The following is a 6,054-nucleotide window of genomic DNA, read 5'->3' on the forward strand; positions in this document are numbered from 1 at the left end:
TGAGTATACAAAATAATCACCAGAAATTGCTGACTTTCTAGCTCGTGAGGATCTCGTTAATACTGCAGTCTCAATTGGGACTTAAGCCACAGGCTCTATGTTGACTTGTTCCTCTTATGATGAAAGTTCTTGAATTTGTTGATTTTAAAGAATATCGGGTTGATTATCTTGAAAGGCAACTAATTCACCTATATTCATGGGTGTTATATCAGGATCCCGTGATTCCTTCCACTCTATCTTTCAAGGGTAACTCCCACTAGGGTCAACTTCCTCAATAAACTTAGCATTTCTGGCTTCAACAATTCTAAGTGAATTTGAAGGACAATAAAATCTGTAACCCTTGGAGTTTTACGCATAGCCTATGAAAAAACCATTAACTGTTCTGGGGTCCAATTTCTTTAAATGTGGGTTATACACCCTCACTTTAACTGGACAACCCCAAACGTGTAAGTGTCTTAAACTTGGCTTCCATCCTTTCCATAACTCAAACGGTGTTTTGGGAACAACCTTGGATGGAACGCTGTTTAAGATGCACACAACGGTTTTCAAAGCTTCACCCCATAAATTTATAGACACATTAGAATAACTAAATATGCTCCTTACCATATCCATAAGTGTTCAGTTCCTTTTTTCAGCAACACTATTTTGTTGTGGTGTGCCAGGTATTGAATATTGTGCAATAATGCCTTCTTCCTTAAGGAACTTAGCAAATGGACCTGGTAATTGTCCCAATTCTATGTACCTCCCATAATATTCTCCACCCCTGTCTGACCTCACAATTTTAATTTTATTTTCTGTTTGTGTCTCTACCTCTGCTTTATAAACTTTAAAGGCATCAAGTGCCTTGGCCTTATCAAACAAGAGGTAGAGATACATGTATCGTGTGAAGTCATCAATAAATGAGATAAAATATCTTTGACCATTCAGACAAGGTGGAGTAAATGGTCCACAAATATCAGTATGTATGATTCCAAGAATTTCCTCACTCCTTTTAGCACCTTTACTGGTCTTGTTGGTCTGCTTTCCCTTTATGCAGTCCACACAAATACCAAAGTTAGTAAAATCAAGAGTCGGAAGGACGTTATCATTAACCAACCTCTTTATTCTCTCAATGGAGATATGTCCCAATCTCCTATGCCAAAGAATAGAGAAGGACTCATCAACAATATTACGCTTAATGCCAATATCACCATGCAAGATTAAAAGATTTTGTTCAAAAACAGGATCCAAATTTAATTTGTACAAACCATTAATTAAAGTACCAAATCTTACAGAAACAGAGTTTTTAAACAAATTAAAATTTGCACCAACAAACTGAAATTCAAATCCAAACGGTACTAGTCTAGAAACAGAAATTAAGTTTTTTTTGAAAAAAATGGAATGTAAAATGCGTTTTCAAGATCCAAAACAAAGTCATTTTTTAAAATAAGTTGGAAAGTTCCAACAGCTTCGACGTGCGAACGCATCCCATTGCACGAATAGATGCCTTGTTCACTTCCTGTCGGTTTCCTTAGGCTAAGGAAGCAGTGCATGGTATTAGCAATGTGAATTGGAGAACCCGAATCAATCCACCAATCATATTGATGAGTATTAACAAAATTAGATTCATAACGCGCAAGAAATATGAGATTACCTTTCTTCTCAAGCCATTTCTTATACTTGGGGCAGTCTTTCTTCATGTGACCCTTTTTCTTGCAGAAGAAGCATGCACCCTTATTGACATGATTTTTAAACGGCACTTTACCAAGCTTTTTCCATTTCTGATCACCTTTGCCCTTTTTCCACAGCCCTCCTTTATGTGGTGCTACATGAGCACTTTTCACTTTTCCATGCTTCAATCCTCTTGAACACACATGGTCAAAAGTTCATTGATAGACCATTTTTCCTTCTGTGTTGTAAGAAATTTGGAATGCTCCATATTCCACAGGAAGAGAATTGAGTACGAAATTGACAAGGAATGGCTCAGAAATCTCAATCTCTAAGGACTTAAGACGAGCTACAATGTGCCTCATTTCCATAATGTGCTCACGCACACTCCTAGAATTTTTATGCTTCATTCTTGATAGTTTGTTCATTAGGGTACTTGCCAATGCTTTGTCAGAACTAACAAATTGCTCTTCAGTAGCCCTCATGTAGTTCTTGACCTTATCAGATGGTGGGATTGAGCCCCCTAATACTCTGGCTAATATGTGACATTATGAGCATTAGCCTTAAGCGATTGGATCGCTCCCACTTATCATAAGCACTCTTTTCTGCAGCGGAACTCTCGTCCGTGGGTTCAGGAGGTTCATCCACACAAAGTGCCAAATCGAGGTCCATGCACCTAATGTTAGAAAGATTTTGTCCTTCCAATCCGAAAAATTATCACCGTTCAAGAATGGAATACGAGAAGACTCATTAGATAGTACAGAGGTAGAAACCGCTGCAATTACCAAGAAAATTATTAATGCATTGAAACAATAGCTATAGTCTGAATCAACCAATGTCAAATTCAGTAACAAATCAAAACCTTTTTGTGGGTAGAGATCACTAAACTGTATTAGATTTGCTATTACTTTATAATAAGACTAATGGGTTCCGAAATATGTAAGGAAAAGAAAACTCATACCTATGGGTTTAGAGTGTTCAATCCCTTTAATACCCAATCCATTATCTTATTCCAATTAAATTTCATAAATAATTACTTTCCTGTGGGACCAAGAAATTATTTATAAAACATAATTGCAATGTAAAAATGCCAAATTAATTTTTAACTTTATGTGATCAAAATACCGAGGATCACATCTTTATGTCTTAAGATGCTGTGGCTACTCTTAAAATGGAATAAATTTTTTAAATATGGCATAATTTATTAATGTGAGCAAATCCTTATAGTCGCAACAAATACATAATCTTTCAATGCACATAATATATACTACATACAATCAGAGTAATATCACATGAAAAATCCCAAGACCAAACACGTGTAATTCAACCTTATACTAGAATTTGCTTCAAAATTGGACCAAAATAAATTTCATAAGCCCAACAAATAATGTATTCATACTCTTATTTCACATGAATTTTCAATGCATAAATAATTACCTTAATGCATGTAATATAATATTACATGATTTTAGATAACATGCCAATGAATCTCAAAAATTATAAAAACTAAAAGAACATGTTATAATTCACTGTATGAGATTCAATTGAATTTGCTTACTATTTAAACATGCAACGATAATAAATAAAACATCCTTAACAACATGTTAAAATTTCTTTACGAAAATTCTAGAAATAAATTCAAGTCTTTCATGCCTTTTTAAAATAAACCAAATAAATCCAAATAAAAGTATGAGAATTTCTAGATTTTATACAGAATCGGATTAAATATTTTTCTCTTTAATGTGTGTGTCAAAAATAATAGTTAATGACACACAACAAGTCTCCGAAATAAAATAGATTCAAAGTAGGAGAAAATTCTAAATAAATGTAAATACCACTAGCACAAATCACGATGGACTCTACTATTGCAACAGTGCTTCCTTTTTCTATAATAGTGATATTCAAAAGTTATGCAATATAAATTACTCATTCTGATTCTACAATAATTTTGAATTGTTAAATTTTATGGTGTGAATTAGATTCAGTATTCGACTGTACACATCAAAACATTCAGTAAATTGTTGAATAAAACGTTCTACACTGTAAGATGCGGAAGTTTGATTTTATGTAGATGAAACAAATACTAAACAACATAACAGAAGGTTTGCTCTGATACCAATTGTGAGAATTAAAATAATTTTAACTCAGAAAGAAGATTACCTTCTACTATGGTGTTCAAGCCTTTGAATCTTTATCCTTGAATGATCAAATCTTGAATGTATAAAAAGCCCACTCATAGAACACTTTTGCAGAACCATATGGGAAAAGTGAAAGGGATAGAGTTTCAAACCTATTCTATTCACAAAACAACATCTTGTGTTTGATAGCTATCACAGGCATATATATAGATAGGCTTGAACCCATATCCAAGTGTAACTCCTTATAACTTCCCACCATCATGGAAGTTGTAAAGTCCCATGAAACGACCATATGGGATAGTGAACAAACATTAGTTATCCATTAGTCATTAAACCAATTAAATAAATATATATAATATAAATAAATAAATAAATAAAACATGTGGCGTATGGGCTACTTTATAGATATTCTTACAATTATTTGGTTAATACTTAAAAAAACAACAAAATTATTTTTCTAAAAATCAAAATAAAAAAAAAATTATTTTTCAAAAAAATATAAAATGAAGAATAATTTTAAAGAACAAAATAAAAAATATTTTTTTTAATTTTTTTAAATAGAATTTTGAAAAGAGTTTGATTATGAGTTTAAAAAGAGTTTCTGAATTGAATTTTGAGTGTTTGGTTATAATTTGAGTGTAGAGTTGTGTTTTGAGTGTAAAATAATAAAAAAAAATAAAATATTTAAAATTCAAAAATATTTTTAAAAAATAAATCTATAATATTTTAAAATACAACTCAAAATTCAAAGACTCAAAACTCAATACAACTCAAATTTTTTTTCAAAACTCAAAACTCCTTTAAATTCAAAATTCAGAAAATCAAAACTCTTTTCGAAATTCAACTCATAGCTCTACATTTAAATCATAACTTTATATTCAAATTATAATTTTAAAACCAAACTAAACCAAACGAAACCAAACCAAACAGAGCGTTAGTTTTTCCGCAAAGTAAGAAAGAAAAAGTATGATCCAAAAATTTAGAAGGAAATTGCCAGCATTAGTGTACCCCATAAAGAATTCGGATCCTCCGTCGCACTCCCTTGTAGCCCATTCCTGTCGCCCTCCAAAACGACATCGTTTTGAAGGGGTTTTTTTTTTTTTTTTTTTTTTCTTCTTCTTCTTCTTCTTCTTCTTCTACTTTTTTCTTTCTTTCTTTGTTTCCAACACTGGTATGTCTCTCTCTCTCTCTCTCTCTCTCTCTCTCACACTGATAACTCTCTCTTTATCTCTCTTTGTCTCTCCTCATTTCAGATTGCAAATTGAATCGGAGAGAGGAGCAACAATGATCGACCCAAACCACCCCTCTCCTCGGCGTAGATATATAAGATGTTCGAAGCACGCTATACGCAACAACTAATTAGCAAAAGGGGCTTGAAATTTAGATAGTGAAAATGAAATTACAAACTAACTTTATTGGAGGAATCAATAATCCCTTGTTCAACAAATTCATAGATACAAACTAGAACTCTTTAAACATATAGTAAAGATTAGCCTAAATTTATTCAAGTATATTGCTTAAATAGAATCTCCTTATCTCCACCCTGAAGAGTAAACAATAATTTGGAAGATCTCAACTCCCCACATATTGATCTAAAAGAATAAATAAAACAGAAAACCCCAAAAGACTTAACCTTAAATTACCAAAAACATGTCTGAAAATGCTAGATTTGAATCCCAAACCAGAATTACACTATCTTTGAAAATTAATTGACACAAACTATACCCAAAAACCCAAATTAGAAATATTGGATTCCCAAAAAAAAAAAAAAGCATAACTAAGCTCGACCCTTTACTCCATTCACTGTTCCAAACAATGGGTTGTCCTCAAAATTATTTTTTAAAAAAAGAAAAACAATTCAATCCAATCCCATCCAATCATAATACCTTATCAGGTTCTTGATCTTCTTCGACTCTGTTCGAGTCAGACGAACAAGGATCATCAACAGCAGGAGGAAGAGGAGGAGGAGAGGGAGAGGGAGAGGGAACTCCGCCGCTGGGGATTGCGATGGCGGGAGGCGGCGGAATCTCTAGCAAAAGAATCGTCTTTCCGAAGAGCTTAATCGCAGGGTCTTTCGATTCCAACATTTCTACACTGTCCTTAAAGAAAACTTCTAGAGAGAGAAAGAAGAGAGAGAGTAATCCAGGGAGTTTGGGATTGGATCACTGTGAGAGAGAGATCTGAAAAAGTCAGAGGTGTGTTTGTGGTGTGAATGTGAGTGTGAGTGTTAGTGTGTTCTCTCTCTTCGATGATTGTTGCTCCTCTCTCC

The 6,054-nt window shown here is 33.3% G+C and overlaps 1 long non-coding RNA gene across 3 annotated transcripts; it reads right to left on the minus strand.

Moving 5' to 3' along the window:
- Positions 1-1,207: 1,207 nt before the first annotated feature.
- Positions 1,208-6,054, minus strand: LOC145795239 (uncharacterized). 3 transcript variants are annotated; one of them, XR_014335829.1, is made up of 3 exons: positions 5,672-6,054; positions 1,634-2,422; positions 1,208-1,515 (listed from the first exon to the last, which is right to left on the minus strand). It is a non-coding gene; the product is annotated as an uncharacterized LOC145795239 (long non-coding RNA). The 3 variants fall into 3 exon arrangements; XR_014335830.1 differs by lacking the exon at positions 5,672-6,054 and adding an exon at positions 3,808-5,556; XR_014335828.1 differs by having other exon boundaries at positions 1,208-2,422.

This window comes from Camellia sinensis, chromosome 7 (assembly GCF_055761805.1).
Source record: "Camellia sinensis isolate YWXY chromosome 7, ASM5576180v1, whole genome shotgun sequence".
Classification (NCBI taxonomy): Eukaryota; Viridiplantae; Streptophyta; class Magnoliopsida; order Ericales; family Theaceae; genus Camellia; species Camellia sinensis.